This window comes from Sus scrofa, chromosome 15 (genome assembly GCF_054392235.1).
Source record: "Sus scrofa isolate SSC_HxYL_T2T_F1_AM1 chromosome 15, Sscrofa_HxYL_maternal_Yorkshire_Landrace_v2.0, whole genome shotgun sequence".
NCBI lineage: Eukaryota > Metazoa > Chordata > Mammalia > Artiodactyla > Suidae > Sus > Sus scrofa.
This window is the reverse complement of record NC_139397.1, coordinates 80,100,538-80,117,501: the sequence shown is the minus strand read 5'-3', so window position 1 is coordinate 80,117,501 and position 16,964 is coordinate 80,100,538. Positions and strand designations below refer to the sequence as shown.

The 16,964-nt window shown below is 39.9% G+C and overlaps 1 protein-coding gene and 2 long non-coding RNA genes across 6 annotated transcripts in view; 1 reads left to right on the top strand and 2 right to left on the bottom strand.

The window, feature by feature from the left end:
• LOC146395936 (uncharacterized) overlaps nucleotides 1-16,964 on the bottom strand; it is a 1,175,949-nt gene that overhangs the window by 688,142 nt on the left and 470,843 nt on the right. The gene's annotated exons all lie outside the window — the stretch shown is intronic.
• Nucleotides 1-16,964, bottom strand: part of DAPL1 (death associated protein like 1) — a 933,549-nt gene that overhangs the window by 861,818 nt on the left and 54,767 nt on the right. The window contains exons 5-7 of one of the 4 annotated variants that reach the window (XR_014828735.1): nucleotides 16,842-16,889; nucleotides 14,418-14,567; nucleotides 9,037-10,894 (exon numbers count right to left, since the gene is read on the bottom strand). The exons of 1 other annotated variant lie outside the window; for it this stretch is intronic. The gene's annotated coding sequence lies outside the window, so the exon portion shown is untranslated. Of the gene's footprint in view, nucleotides 1-9,036; nucleotides 10,895-14,417; nucleotides 14,568-16,841; nucleotides 16,890-16,964 lie in introns of those variants that run through there. 2 more of the 4 variants (XR_014828736.1, XR_014828734.1) reach the window with 2 other exon arrangements.
• LOC146395939 (uncharacterized) lies at nucleotides 8,755-13,541 on the top strand. The gene is made up of 2 exons (XR_014830495.1): nucleotides 8,755-8,810; nucleotides 8,890-13,541. It is a non-coding gene; the product is annotated as an uncharacterized LOC146395939 (long non-coding RNA).

The window sequence follows — 16,964 nt, the reverse complement described above, 5'->3', positions numbered from 1 at the left end:
TATTTATATTTATGGAAACCTAGTCACTTAATTTACTTACCTTTTAAGAAGATACATATATGTATATGTGTATATGTATGTCTCTGTGTGTGAATAAAGTTTAAAAAAGAGAGTGGTTAAATGGTTAAATAAATTATTACAAATTTATACTATTGAGTATAATGTCATCATTAAAGAGAATGAAACAGGCCAATAGGTACTAATATGGAAATAGCTCCAAGACATTTTGTTAAGTGACACAACCAAGATGAGAACAAAAAAAATATAGAATCAAATACTCTGTGTGTATGCATAATCATCAAGAAGAGACTGGTAAGGGTTTACGTCCATACCAAACACAGGGACTGCCTTGGGAGACTGGTGCTTTCAAATTTTGCTCTATTTTTTTTTAATTTTTAATTTTATTTTTGCCTTTTAGGGCCACACCTGCGGTGTCTTGAAGTTCCCAGGCTATGGGTCAAATTGGAGCTACAGTTGCAGGCCTAGACATGGCATTGGGGGATCTGAGCCGTGTCTGCAACCTTCACCACAGCTCACAGCAATGCTGGATCACTGACCTACTGAGCAAGGCCAGGGATCAAACTGGCATCATCATGGATACTAGTCAGATTCGTTTCTGTTGCACCACATCAGAAACTCCCTGCTCTCTATATTTACATACTATAAAATGTTCTTGTGTATCTATTATAACACATTTTGTGTTCATATATGCTTTCTCTTAAAATGTTACCCAAATGACAGTAAAGCCATAAGAACACAATACAGGGCAAATAGGCCAAGAGAAGAATAGAGGATTAGAAACATCAACACAATTTTGGAAGGTTAAAAGGGGACGAGAAGTGATAATTGAATAATCAGAATAGAAAAACCCCAAACTTATGTTTCTGCAGAGGTAGTTGCCAGTAAGAAGCAAAATGGTTCATAGCCCAGAACACCCAAGAGACTCAGAAATTAGAGACAACATACACTTTCAGGAGGGGCATGATGAGAGATAAACAGGAAAACTATTTGTTGTGGGACCTCAAGGCCTTTTCAAGGAGATAGAACTCAAAGCCTCTGGCCAAGACAGGATTACCAAACCCTCATCATTGCCCCACCAGTCTCATTGTAATGCCCCTCTCCCAACTAGAGCAACCTGGCTTATTCCTTCCTACCCCTGCTAGAAAATGTATGTGGTCCAGTCCTCACTCTGCCCCTATAGGGGCCTTATATGTCCTCAACCAACCAGCAAATGTATCCTAAGATCCCTCTTTCCCCAACAAATCAGCAGGTCAGAAGGTGTATCATAAGACCTCTCCTCTCCCTGGGTTATAAAAACACGCTTGGGGTCAGCTCTCCCTTATCATCAGTAAGTTGTCCTACTATACAAGCAACTCTCTTATCTCAAAAACTTTATCTTTCTTTTTACCCTGCTATGAGTCTGGAAATTTCCTTTTCTGACTGGCAAGCTTGGACCATGACAGTTGAGAGTTTGCATAAGGAGCAAGTAGAACCCTTGAACATCTACTCCCAACCCACATGATGTCCAGAGATTACACGTCAACCTCAGGAGGAAATGGGAATTTGATCCATGAAGAGATGATGTCCAAGAGACTCTAGACTCAGGGATGATGACAAGCACAACTGAGGATGGGGATGAGGCACTGGACAGAAAACATTGGAACTGAGTGAAAGGCTGTACATTGCATGGTGAGACTCAAGCCTTTGCTCCTCCTCAGCCCCTGGAATGCTGGCAGGGAAGCTTATATCTCTTGGTCAGCAGACTGGATAATTTTACTTTGGAGATGGCCCAAGAAAAAAGAAGACCTACTGACATTTAGAGTTGCCTAATATAATGTTCAAGTTCCACTTGATTACCCTACAGTGTAATTTACCATTCAACAGTCATAAGCCCCATTCATGTTCCTAGAGCTTTCAATCAGGCTTTTTGCACTTCGCCTTTAATATGAACGGGCAGACTTTTGAGGTAAGCCTCTGATATGAAAAAATAAGAACAAAACTACAGAAAGAAGAGTCAAAGACAGTGCAAGAAACAGAAGGAAACTTCAAACAAATGACTAATATCCTCTGAAAGATAAGTGATGATATTATATCCTTGAAACAAAAACAGGATGATAAGACAATGGAACAATTAAGGAACATGAAAAAGCTTTATAAATTAAAAATATGCTGATTTAAGTAAAAAAATTCAATAGAAGTATTAAAAGATAAAGTTGAAGAATCCTTCAAAAGTAGAACAAAAAAATCTAGCAAAAGAAAGTAGGGCAATTTGAGAGGGTCAATATCTGATTAATAGGGATTTCAGAAAAAAAAAAAAACAAAGCAGCAGAAATTGTCAGCTACTGTATTAGTCTGTGTTCTCCAGAGAAAGAGAATCAATGGTGTATATATTTATATTTATATACATTTAATATATTTATTATAAAGAATTGATTCACTTGATTATGTAGGCCAAGGAGTCACTAGATCTGCAATCAACACACTGGAGACCCAGGAGAAACAATGGTATACTTCTAGCTCAAGCCTGAGTCCACAGGCAGAAGATTGGTGTCCCATATGGAAGTTAGGCAGAGAAAAAAAATTCTGTCTTACTCAGGATTTTATTTCTATTTGGGTTTCAATGAATTGAATGAGGCCTACCCACAATGGAGGGCAATTTGCTTTACTCATTCTACTGATTCAAATGTTAATCTCTTCTAGAAGCACTCACAGTCACACCCAGAATAATGTTTAACCAACTCTGCGTACCCTGTGGCCCAGTCAAGCTGACACATGAAATTAACCATCACAAACACAACACAGGAACACATTCCAGAATCAAGGATGTGATGGGGAGAAATGAAAATGATCCGTACCAAGGCACACCACTGTAAAATCCTCCGTCATTAGGGATAAAAGGAATCTAAAAGCTTCCAGAAAGAAAACGAAAGCTCACCAGGCAATACAACAGCATTGGACTCTCAACAGTGCTAGTGGCTAGAAGCTAAGACAGCAATGCATTCAAAATTCTGCAAGAAAAATTTCCAACCAATTCTCTGCTCAAACTATCAAATATGAAGTTAGCCAAAAAAGATGTTTTCAAGCAGGATAATCTCAAAAACTTTGCTTTATTTGGATTTTTTTTTTCCCAAGAAGCTTCTGGAGCATATGTGTTACCAAAGGAAGGGAATAAACCAAGAAAGAGGAAGATCTGAGTGAGGAAACAAGGGTTCAAACAAAGGAAAGAGGCAAGTTGAATTTAGAGAAGGATGATAAAATGTCCTAGGCTGACAAAATTTAGCCATTCTAGAAATGAACCAGTCCAGGTAGAAACAGAAGGATGGAAGAATTCAGAAAAGGTGTCTGCATTAAAAACAAATAAACAAACAGACAAATAAAGCAAACAACTATGGGAATACTTGAGGTGCTTGAGTATAAGAAAAAGTGTTTTATATCTATATCTCTATTCACACAGATGCACAAAACAAAATAAGTAAGCAACATTTAATTCCAGGAAAAACAAAAAATGCGTAAGAAGAGAAAAATAAACACAGTATTGCATACTTATGAACAATATTTACAATATCACTATAATATAAAAACCAAGGTTTTTTTTTTTTTTTTTTTTTTTTTTTTTTTGTCTTTTTGCCTTTTCTAGGGCCGCTCCTGTGGCATATGGAGGTTCCCAGGCTAGGGGTCAAATCGGAGCTGTAGCTGCCAGCCTACACCAGGGCCACAGCAATGCGGGATCTGAGCCACATCTGCGACCTACACCACAGCTCACAGCAACACTGGATCCTTAACCCACTGAGCAAGGCCAGGGATCGAACCTGCAACCTCATGGTTCCTAGTCGGATTCGTTAACCACTGAGCCACAACAGGAACTCCCAAAAACCAAGTATTCTTTTAATTAAAAATTGCAATTAAAATACATAGGAAGGAAGAAGTTTGTGTGTGTGATGTAGGGATGGTGAAAGGATACCTAAGTCCTTATGTTCCATAGTAGAAAGTGAGTAGATAATGTCTAAATCAATAAATAGAACACAGGAATTCCTGTTGTGGTGTAGCGGAAACGAATCCAACTAGGAACCATGAGGTTGTGGGTTCGATCCCTGGCCTCACTCAGTGGGTTAAGGATCCAGCATTGCTGTGAGCTGTGGTGTAGGTCACAGACATGGCTTGGATCCTGCATTGCTGTGGCTCTGGCATAGGCCAGAGGCTACAGCTCTGATTGGACCCCTAGCCTGGGAACCTCCATATGCCGCGGGTGCAGCCCTGAAAAGACAAAAATAAATAAATAAATAAATAAATAGAGCATAAAGTTATTAGTAAAAATAAGGAGGTAAATATAAGAGGAGAAACAGGTAACTGGATTAGAAGTTGCCTCTGCCTTTGGGAATCCACTTCTGTGGCTGAGTACTATGTGGTTTTGGTTGCTGTTGTTATTGCTCATTTGTTATTTTAAATTTTGTAAGTTTTTTTTTTCTTTCGTTTTTAGGGCCCTACTCACAGCATATGGAGGTTCCAAGGGAAGGGGTTGAATTGAAGCTGCAGCTGCCAGCCTACAGCACAGCTCTTGGCAACACCAGATCCTTAACCCACTGAAAGAGGCCAGGGATTGAATCCACATCCTCATGGATACCAGCCACAATAGGAACTCCTAAATTTTATAAGTATTAATTGACCTTCAAACCATGTCTGGGTATTTTTTGACTGCCAAATTTTTTTATGACCAAAAAAAATTGTGTATAAGATGATACAAAAGAATCATGTTAAAGGTTTTCCTAATCTTTCTGGAATAAGCTGGGTCTAGACAAATAAGATATGTTGATGTTAATTACCTACTAGTTATTAATCGCTATTTTTCCTTGATTCAAATGGCTCAATTCAGTATGGCATGTACATTATTAAGAAAATATTTCTATTAGATTAAAATATTTTCTATTGTAAGGGATGAAAAACATTTTTTCCTACTACCCTTTCTAGGTTCTTGGGGCTCCGTTACAAAAGACAGGTTAACAGGAGAAAAGCATCCAAGTTTACTCAACAAGTTTTATGTGATACAAGAGCCTTCACAAGGAAATGAAGAGCCCCAAGAACAGGTAAACCTGAATGTTTTTATTTATTTATTTATTTATTTGTCTTTTTGCCATTTCTTGGGCCGCTCCTGCAGCATATGGAGGTTCCCAGGCTAGGGGTCGAATCGGAGCTGTAGCTGCCAGCCTACGCCAGAGCCACAGCAACGCGGGATCCGAGCCGCGTCTGCATCCTACACCACAGCTCATGGCAACGCCAGATCGTTAACCCACTGAGCAAGGGCAGGGACCGAACCCGCAACCTCATGGTTCCTAGTCGGATTCGTTAACCACTGCGCCACGACGGGAACTCCCTGAATGTTTTTATACTAGGTTTATTGAAGAATGGAAAGTCATAGAAAAACATGATAGGACAAAAGGGTATATAAGGTGAGAGTACTAAACCCAGGGCAACTTAGCCAGGAGGCCTCTTTGGATTCCTCTCAATGTCCTTTTTCTCTGGGTAGAGGGAGAGCACTTCCCACACGAGGGTCTTTTGACCTTCTTCCAGGGAGAAGGGAACGTGAGAGACTCCATACATATTCCATTTCTCAAATTCCTTTAGCTTAAAGTTTTCAGTATGCCAAGGGGCCATGCTTGGGGGTAGTGTGTTCTTAACCCTGTCACAATCATAAAATAAACGTATTTACTCTTTGTGAAATATTGCTGCTAAGCACTTTTACTTAAAATCAGATAATTCTGTATTTTTATTTTATCCCTTTTACACAAATTTCTTATCACATTCTTTTAATAACCATCAAAGGGAACAACCCTAGATTAATGCTTTAAAAGTGAATGAATTATTTAGACATATCCTTAGAGATATTCAGTTATATCCTCTTATATAATTTCCTCCTCCTAACTAGGGTAGAACTATTACTATCCAGTCTGTATATCTTGGCTTGAATTTCTTTAATTATCTTTGTATAAGCAATGCTCTTAAAATAAACACGTAGTTCTATAGAAAACAATCCAGAGGAATATATAATAAAAAAAACTGACAGTGGGTATCTGGGAAGTAGAATTGGGGAGGATTTTTTTCAAATGTTTTACAGCTTTTGTGTGTTACTTTTATAATTAAAATATCTATCTCTGTGTGTGTGTGTATGTAAGATAAAGTAAGAGTTGTACAGAGTAGGTTTGGGCTCTGCTATTTGTGGTTCTTTATGGTTTTCACCTTTATCACAAAGGAGTTTCACTGTCACAAACCTGAAAGGATATTCTGTTGAACTTCACATGGCATTCCAAGATCTTGTATAGCTACTTGGACCAAATGTCTCTGAACTGAGGTGACCCAAGGCAATTGCTCTGCTCTAGACAGTTAGATCTAAATTGGGGTCAGCAGTGTGGTGTGGCCAGGCACGTCTAAACTAGGTCAATGGGCAATCCCTCATCAGGTCACAATCAGCCACAGAAAACACATGTGCAAGCACTGGAAATGAACTTTACATGTAAAAAAAAAAAAAAAGACAAATAAATTATAATGTAAATATAAATACACATCCCTGGTGTGCCTGTTGTGGCTCAGTGGTTAACGAATCCGACTAGGAACCATGAGGTTGCGGGTTCCATCTCTGGCCTTGCTCAGTGGGTTAAGGATCCAGCATTGCCGTGAGCTGTGGTGTAGGTCGCAGAGGTGGCTCAGGTCCCAGGTTGCTGTGGCTGTGGTGTAGGCCGGCAGCTGCAGCTCTGATTCCACACCTAGCCTGAGACCTTCCATATGCTGCAGGTGTGGCCTTAAAAAAAAAAAAAAACATACATATATATATATAGAGAGAGAGAGAGAGGGAGAGAGAGAGAGAGAGATCCCTATGTCCTCTCCATTCCTACACTATAAATGGTTTAGCACCAATATGTCCTGGAAAGTATTCTCAGACTTTTGTTACCGTCATATGGTTCTACTGTGGGGACGAGGAGCAGGTTATGTAACTAAGTCCCTATTGATGGGCATAAAGTTGTTTCCAATTATTTCTGTATAAACAACACTACAATTCATAACCTTATACACAGGTCCACTGATAAGTATACAGTTATCTCTAGGGTATATTTCAGAAGTCATTTCCATAGTGCTCTTTACTTTACTTTTCTTTGTCGGCCCAACCCGGGGCACGTGGAAGTTCCTAAACTGGTTGAATTGGAGCTGCAGCTGCTGGCCTATGCCACAGCCACAGCAATGCTGAATCCAAGGGGCATCTGTGACCTTGTGGCAATGCCTGATCCTTAACCCACTGAGCGAGGCCAGGGATCAAACCTGCATTCTCATGGATACTAGTGGGATTCTTAACACCTGCTGAGCCACAACGGGCAACTCCTCAGATTGTTGTTTCTTAAAGCATGGACTTCCTCAACTCCAATGTAAACTTCCTCTCTTCATTTCCACTAAACTCAAGGGGCTTGTGTAAACCCATTTATGAAAAAGAAAATTGGTATATTGTGAGGTATGTGCGCAAAGGATGGTGTGTGCGTTGGTGTTTGTGTGTGTGTGGGAGGTGGTACTGTGTGTGAGTGTAGGTGTTGTGTCTGTAGGGATGTGTGTAGGGGGGTGGTATGCATATATACATGTGAAGTGTGTGGGGCATGTTGCGTATGGGTGTGGGTGATGTATGTGTGTTTGTGTGGTATGTGTGTGGGAGGGAGGGTGGTATGTGTATGGGGTGTCTGTGTGTGTGGTATTGTGTGCGTAGGTGTTGTGGTAGGGTGTGCGTGGGTGTAGGTGCTGTGTGTGTGTGTTGTGGGGGGTATTGTGTTTGTGTGTGGTAGGTGGTGTATATGTTGTATGTGTTGTGGGGGGATGTTGTGTGGGGTGTTGTATTTGTGTGTGTGAGGTGGTATGTGTGTTGTGTGTGTGTGTTGTATGGGGGGTGTTGTGTGGGGGTGTAGGTGTTATGTTTGTGAGAGGTGATGTGTGTATTGTGTGTGTTATATGTGTATTGTTGGGCTGTAGGTGTTGTGTCTGTGCGGTGTTATGTTTGTGTGTGTGAAGTGGGATGCATGTGTATTGTGTGTGTTGCAGGGGGTGTTGTGTTTGTGTGTTTGTGAGGTGGAGTGTGTGTGGTGTTTGGTGTTGTGTGGTGGTGGAGGTGCTATGTGCAGCGGTGTGTGTGGGGTTTGTGTGAGGTGGTGTGTGGGTGGTGCAGTGTGTGTGGAGGGTGTGTGGAGGAATGGGGTGTGCGTGCGGAGGCTGCAAACTGGGAGCTCCTCCTAATTTAGGCTCCACCTGCGGGAAAGGTACAGGAAGAGGGCTCTGAGGAGCTGCCCTGCACCCGTCTTCTGATCGTGACTTAGCCCCGTTTGCTGTTTTCTATTTATTTATAGCAGATATCTCATGCTTCTATCTGTGCCTTTCACTTCTGATCTCTGACTAAAGAAAATTTCTTTTTTTCTGATCTGTGTTTCAGTCTCACCAGCGATTTATGGAGTTGGCTCTTGGTAAGTTTTTCTTTTGATCATTGTTCACCCTCAGTTAATTTGCTCAAGTAAAAAGCAAACTCTCAGGAGGAGATTAGCGAGGAGAAGGACCGAATTTAGCTTTATCAAATGAAGTGTTTCTGAATTTGATCACTCACTTCTCCCTCCAGGGGAAATTTAGGAAGTAATAGTAACCTCTTTGATATTTAACAACTCATTGATGGTCTCCGTTATTTATGTCTTAAAGGGCCACACTGACTTTAAACACTGATGACTCATTTAAACTCTAGTCATAGGCTGAAAACACAAGTTGAATGAAAAGCACAACCTCCTCCAGACTGCCTTCTGGTGAGTCCTAAATTTGACCTGCATCTTACCTTTAGTGTGAAAGAGTCCTTCTAATTTTGGCTTTCTTTTGTGCACACAGGTATTGCGGTAACGGGGGAGCTGGTTGTTGATTAGAGACAGGCAATTGTGAAAGTGACATCAGAGAGATTGGCTCAGGCATGTGCCACTAGGTCACCTCTCCTGCACAGTTATTTTCAGAACAAAATACCGCAAATAGAGACCATAATATTTTTCTTTCCACATTGTTTATTCTGAGAGACATGGGAACCATCACGGAGAAGATTCATAGGCTTAAACTGTAAACCCTGCAAGGCTGCTTTGTTTGAGTTAATGAAGATGTGATTTGGGGTCTCCTCTTCCCCATCTCACCTCTGCTGTGAGAAAACGGCAGTTCTCTGAAATTTATGGGAATTCTGACCTAAAGGGCCAGGAAGTGCAGAAGACTGGAGAAGGTGGGTAGAAAGGAGACCGGCCCCCAGTGGTGCACTTTTCCCAGGAGAGAAATAATGTTACCTGCAGCTCTTGGCACTGTTTCCATGGCACTGTTTTTAAATGCACAGAGATTTGCTTCTCCTCTTAAAATAACCTCAGGCGTGTGAAAGACACTAGATGTCATTTAATTGACCTCTTCCATGTTTGAAGGCTGATAACCTATTTTATCTGGGGGAAAAAACATCTTGCAGTACTCAGAAAATCATTAGTCCTAAAACTAGGCGCAATCTGCACATGCATAGCCCAAACAAAGTTTTAAGGGGAAATGATCAGTTTTGCATTGAAATTTACTGTGAAAAATTTTATTTCAAAATGTCAATGTTTGCCAGTTCTATTAAGTTAACAGGGACAAGGCTAAAGGCTGAAAGAAGCCTTAGAGGAAGTCATGAAAGCTCCAGATTAAAAAATATTTTTTAAATGGTCTCATTGAGAAAATTTTCAAATGAGAGTCACACTCGAATGAATGAATGCTGTATCAAATTATCCGGAGACAAAGAAGAGAAGCCATTCTACCAGAACAAATGCAGTCTGCTTTGTCTAGGGGACAAATCATTCTTGCAGCCCGTTTGGAAATGTCACTTTTAAGTCAATGAGAGTTGTGTTCAAATAAGAGGGGGATGCAAGACCCTATTATATTCATTAGGATGTGATGTTTTGCCTCTGAATGGTTTCTACAGTGCATGAAAATTCCTTTTTTGGTGGGGGAGGCATCTATCTTTTTAATGTCTTAAACTGTTTTCAGGTTTTACAAAGTGCTTCAGTTTTTACATTGAAAGGCCAGACATGATCACACTGGAACACCAGTTGTCCAGCTACAGAAGTTCTGACTTTCCGGGCAAGTCTTTTGAACTTTTAACTTGGTGAAAATAGAGTCGTTGGCTTGCATGCAGAAGTTGTCTTCTGGAAGTGATCCAGGGCTTAGAGTAGTCAATCCTGCCATTTTCTCCATCTTTCCAAGATGTCACCACTGGAGTTCTGTCCACAACAGGGTTGATTTGAGCTGCGATGGTGTCCAGTGAAACAGGAAGTTCAGAGCTGAGATTGAGCAAAACTGACAGGGAAGTCAATTCACTGTCCCAAATTGATCAGATTGGCTGGCAACTTGGGGATTGCAGCCCAGCCAAAGCAGTTTGCCTTCTTGGTTCATTCTGACAAACTATAAATCCTCCAAAACTGCTGGTAAGCTCGTGAAACCAATTCGTTTTTGTTGCCAATATTAACAACTTTTTTTTGGATTACTAAAGGAGACGACATACTAATCAACAGTCCAACACCATCAAACTCTTCTGGCAGATATAATAAAACCCTTTTTACAATGACTGATGATGTTTTTGGATCCTTCTGAAGTTTGATTTTTTTTTTAAAAAAGGCAAGTTTCTCCACAGAGTCAGAAGGATATAAACTGGGCTGCCAGAGCTGAGCCATCTTTGCTCCACAACAAGCAGGGCTCCCGGCAGACATGTGCTTGGGGAGAAAGCAGACGCTCCCTTTGATCTGTTAAAGTCTCTCCAGAAATACACGAGGGCTGATACCTTGTGTGCAGTCTCAGAGCAGAAACTCAAAGTTTTTGGATGATCCAAAGAAAGCAGCTCCTTCCAAAAAGAAAGCAAGTTTTAAAGAGGCATGCATTGGGCACATTGTTGACAAAGTTCAAATTCTCCACCTCATTGCACAACCTTCCATTTAGTTTTCTGGTAGAGGCGAAAGTTTAAAACAGTGGTGAGTCGTCTGTGGTCAGGAGCCTGCCTCGCTTCAACAAGCATCAGGAAATGTACTCCATGTTGCTATTTCTCAAATATGTACAAACATCAGTGCTAAATTTTTCATCACATGTCTAATAATAATATCATTAGAATTATAAAAAGAATATTAAAAATCATACTAACAATCAGCATATATTACATTTTACTCTGTGCCAGGCACGGTATCAAGTGTCGATGTGCCTATCTTGGAGTTGGTATTATTATTAGCCCCATTTTATAGATGAGGACACCGAGGTTGAGAAAAATAATTTGCCCAAAGTTACGGAGTTATTTATTTAGCTTGGTAGATCTAGTATTTGAATCCAGGCAGTGTAAATCCAGAGCCTGAGAGCTTAACCTCTGATAAAAGCTAACATTATGGAGCATGCCCACCGTGTGCTAGGCAGCACTGTTCTGTGCTATTATTATCACTTTGCAGATAAGGAAATAAAGTGGTAAAAAACTTGCCCAAGGTGACACTGCTATCAAGGGTGGAGGTCAGATTTAAACCCTGTCACTCTGATCCTAGACTTTGAGCACTTAATGTCTAAGTTTGTTCTACTGGTTAGAATATACATATTTCTTATAGGAGTTAATACAAGTATTTTCATTTTGAACTCTGAAAAGATGGGATCCGAATTGCCTGGCCTTAATCGGTTATTCTAAGGAAATGGCTGCCCTTCATTGCTTAGGTAGTCTCAGGATTATTTTGCAGCCAGCTGGATGGTTGGATTTTTTTGCTGGTTTATACTACCCTCTAGTGGTTCATAGAAAATTCTGATGATACGGCAATTTGATGACAAAGAAATAGAATGAGGTCTGTTAAGAGGATTCCTTTGAAACATAAATGTAAGTCATGAACATGAATTGATAGTATTTGTACTTTCAGTATTTTCTGACTAAGAAAAATACGTAAAGACAAAAAGCTACTATGAATTAAGTACCTCTTTATGTGGATATATTTTTATTAATGTCAAGAGTATAGATATACATGCAGATAAGATATGCATGCATACGTGTGTGTATATGTGTGTGTTTGTGTGTATGCATCATCCTGTTTCCAATGTATAGTTATATGTACCTATATGTTCACATAGATACATATATACATAAATGTGTGTGATTTATTAATAATTTACAAGTCTTAGCTATAGACAATGTTTGGAGTACACTGATGTCTTTGAAAGCCTCACGACAGCTCTTGAGCTATCATTTCAACCCAATCACAAGCAAGGGGTTCTGAATTAACACAAAATCTTAGATTAATCAGAATATTCTCCAGCCAGGTATAGGGTCTCCTTCCCTGGTGGTCTGTTTAAGAGGAAATCCTGCTACATGAGTACATCACAGCCTTACTCAAGCCTCTCTTATCCCCCAGTCTCCAACTCTGGGTGACCTTAGGAGGTGGAAGGGCAGTGGGAACAATCTTTCCTTGGTACACATAAAAGATACACCATTTAAAGAGAATTTTAAAACAATACAACCAACTTCAAAATGGCCTGCTTTTTATTATCACCATTAGCTGGCTATTTTATTTTATTTTATTTTATTTTATTTTATTTTATTTTGCTTTTTAGGGCTGCACCTGTGGCCTATGGAGGTTCCCAGACTAGGGGTCTAATTGGAGCTACAGCTGCCAGGCTATATACCACAGCCACAACAATGCCAGATCCGAGCTGTGTCTGCGACATAAACCACAGCTCACGGCAATGCCGGATCCTTAACCCACTGAGCGAGGCCATGGTGGAACCCACAACCTCATGGTTCCTAGTAGGATTTGTTTCTGCTGTGCCATGACGGGAACTCCCCAGCTGGCAATTTTAAACACTGAGAATGATAACATAATTCTAAAATTTTTTTTTGGTCTAAATTCTAAACAACTACTTTGATTTCTTTTCGTTTTAATCACACATACACATTTGCAATGAACACATTTGTGTTACTTATCCTCTCATAAACATTGTGTTCTTTATTATAGAAGTTAATCTGGAGAATTTCCAGTTATGCAGTTGGCCTATGACACAGGCCGACTAAGCTACCAGCTTTTTTTCAAGAGTAAGTTCATGATAAATTGGAATCATTAAGCCTCAATTTGGGTATAGCTGACCCACATATTCCTGAGTCAAACTGTAGATTTGAAAGAATCAGTGATAACACAGTGATTATAAAGATAAACAAAATTCAATAACTTTAATTCTGTCATTCTCTATAACCAGACATATTTGCAAACTGCCAGAATCAACCTAGAACAACATACAGTAAAATGCTATACTTTAGAATTGTTCATTGAAGGCTGGCATGTAGAAATTGTGGAGAATACCATTAACTCTGCAAAAATAGAGCATAAGGAAAATGGACATTCACAGAGTAATGTTGGGAGAAACAGCAAAAGACTGGTCTTACATTGCCAGAAGTAATCAAGAGGACAATGTTTAAATGTTTCAATCATTTTCACTAAGAACTGGACCCTCATTCTCAAATAAAAGATCAAATGCAAGCCCGTGTTCTCTATCACTCAGCAACTTTCTCTAATTTTTGCAGAAGAAAAATTTGGGAAGATTAAACCAAATACAGTAGAAATTTATGGTGATTCTTTTGGTATATATTCTAAGGGACTTTTTTGGGGGGTGGGGGGACCACAGACACATTTGAAAACTGCCACTATTTACCCCGAGGAAACAAAGACATAGACAATATTGCAATCTCTGGGATTTTTGAGAAATAGGATTATTATAAATCTCTGCTGATCTCAGCCTTATAGTTAAGTTTTCTTCTAACTCTTTGTATATGTATTGCTTCATTTGAAAGAAGACTGTCAAATTTAAAATAATTTAAAATGTTCCTTGCTTAAACAGTATGAGTGGAGACAGCTATGCCGTCTATTAAATCTGGGAAGAAGGTTGATTTTGACACTCATTGACAAATTTGCAGAAGTGAAGGCTCAGAAATAGAAACTAATAATATTCATTTCTGAAACACACCAAATGGAGGCATAAATTTTAGTCTTCTTTTCAAAAATCCATTAGATGTTTTCTCTTGTGTCCTATAATTTTTATTTTTACTAAAAAATTGCTTTACTGTTTTCTATGGACCTCAGTTGATGCCCTGTGGAGGTCATTGTCTTGACAAAGTCTTAGTAGCATCTCTGAAAAGTGAGGTCAGAAATGGGATATTTTTAAGGTGTCTGGGGTCTGGTTTAAGGTAGGTCTTTCAAGGTCAGTCTGGATTGGAATTGGACAAAGTTCATGATATTATAATTTCGTATTGGTTAATACAGTCGAGTTAGGATTTTGAAGTGTTTTCAAAAAGTAAACAATCAATTGGTAGAACAGTTAACTATTGCTATTGCAGAAACAGATCGGTAACTACTTACCCAATGTTATATAGACTGAGTATGCCCCGCAAAATTCATTTGTTAAAGTCTTACTCTCCACTGTGATGATATCTGGAGGTGGAGCTTTGGGGACGTGATTAGGTTTAAATGAGGTCATGAGAGTAGAGCCCCCACAACAGGATTATTATCCTAAGAAGAAGAGGAAGAGAGGCGTTCCCATCATGGCTCAGTAGTAACGAATCTGACTAGTATCCATAAGGACACAGGATCAATCCCTGGCTCTGCTGAGTGGGTTAAGGATCCAGCGCTGCTATGAGCTGTGGTATAAGTTGCAGATGCAGCTTGGATTTGGCATTGCTGTGGCTGTGGGGTAGGCCAGCAGCTGTAGGTTCGATTCAACTCCTAGCCTAGAAACTTCCATATGCCGAGGTGTGGCCCTAAAAAGACAAAAAAAAAAAAAAAAAAAAAAGGAGAGCAGAAGAGGAAGAGACACCAGAACCTTCTCTTTCTCTGTGTGCACACACTGAGGCCACAAGCACACACAGTGAGAAGGGGGCTGTCTACAAGCCAGGAAAAGGGCCCTTGCCAAGAACCTAATCTGTCAGCACTTTTCCCCTGGACTTCCCAGCCTCCAGAACTGTGAGAAAACAAATGTCTTTCTTTTAAGCCACTTAGTATTTTAAAAATATCTACAGTATTTTTTTATAGCAGCCCAAACTAAGACACTCCACTAAGTGCAAATTGATAGCGTATTGTTTAGACTAACTGATTTTTCAGGAAATTCAACTTTACCTTCCTGATCAAGAATTTTCTGGTAAATAAACAAGAGTAAAGTCACGTAAATGCAGAGTGTAACCTGTGTGACTGCAGACGATTTCATTTCTCAATATATGCAAAGGTTGGCAAAGTAAAATGAATATTGTTTGCACTTTTCTGGCTATCACAATTATTTATTTTATTTTATGATTATTTCCAGAAATAATCTTGTTGTTTAGAGGACGGGTGCTAAAAATATTCTGTTCTGGTTGCCAGTTATGCTAGGGAGGGCTGCTAGATGGATTATGTCAAAAGACCCTGCAATATGTGAGGTGGGAGAAGTAGGATCTTGGCTTCATACCCACAAAAGGAAATGAAAGGCCCAAGGGAGTTATTTATCATGCAACACTTCTGATGTGTTAAAAACGTTAAATTGTACACCGGCCTTATTCACAGTAATCACAAGGTGGAGGCAACCCAAGTGTCTGCTAACATATAAATGGCGAAGCAAAATGTGGGCTGCACATACAAGGAAATACTACTCAGCCTTAAAAAGGAAGGACATCCTGTCACATTCTACAACATGGATGAGCCCTGAGAACACTATACTCAGAGAAATACATTGGTCACAAAAAGACAAATGCTGTTCCTAGTCAAACAGCATTATCAAGGTTCCTACTCAAATTCATAGAGACGGGAAGTGGGATGGTGGTTGTCTGAGGCTGTGGTGGGGAGGAAGGCAGAAACAGATTGTTGCTTAATCAGTATAGGCAGAGAATTTCAGTCCTGCAAAATGAAACGAGTTTTGGAGTTTGGTTGTACAACAATGTGAATGCGCTTAATGCTACTGCACTTAAAGGATTACTGAATTTAACTCTTAAAAATGCTTAAGATGGTACGTTTTATATTTATATTTTACAATTAAAATAACATTAACTTATTCTGTGGAAACATTGATGATCCACTAAAATTTGCATAATCCTACTTAGTTTCCTTTAAAACAAAGCAAACAAAAGGGCAGCAAACTCCCAAAGTAGTTTTACGCAAGTAATAAAAGTCACTTTTTCCCCTGGACACCTTCTTGCCATCTACCAGGAAGTGATTCTAATGCAGGTACAAGTCCATGAGGATCTTGGCATGAAGGGTCCCCCCTAGATTTGTGCAATGTGCTATCTGTGTAGTCTTTCAAAGAATCCTTGACAGAGAGCTCTGCAAAATGCAAGGGCCTCGGCCTCTCCACTTCTGAGAGGCTCTGCAAATAGGCCACGGTGTGAGGGGTGGCTTTTTAAATTGGGAAATGGGAAAAGAAGAAATGTTTGATATGGAGTTTGGATTATACAGATGGCAGCAGCTGCAAATGCTGTCACATCAATGTAATAAGGCAAAAATGAAGGCTCCCAAAGGGGTCTAGGTGGCAATTCAGGAAGCAGCTTTGAGTCAGAAGTGGTGCAAGGCGACGTGCCAGGAAAGGAAGATGCCACCAGAATTGGCCTCATTCAGAGATAAACACATAGAAAGACAACATATGGGACACTGAAAGGGCCCACTGCACAGAAATAACTGTCCCATTACTTGGGCATGCCTAGAATTTTATTGTCATTCTTTATGACTTAAAGATTGTCAGCACTACAGCTAACCTTAGTTCACCTGTTCAAACCTCCTATTTCTCAGATGAGGACCTACTGTCTAGAATGTTAAGTGACTCACCCACAGCTGGACATTAATGACGTTTGGCGTTGCTCTCCCTATGGGCATCTGCAGGAGGAGACAGTTTTCAAAGAGGGCATCAGAAAAGAGCAGGTAGAAGGTTCCAGAGCTATGGGTGTCCCA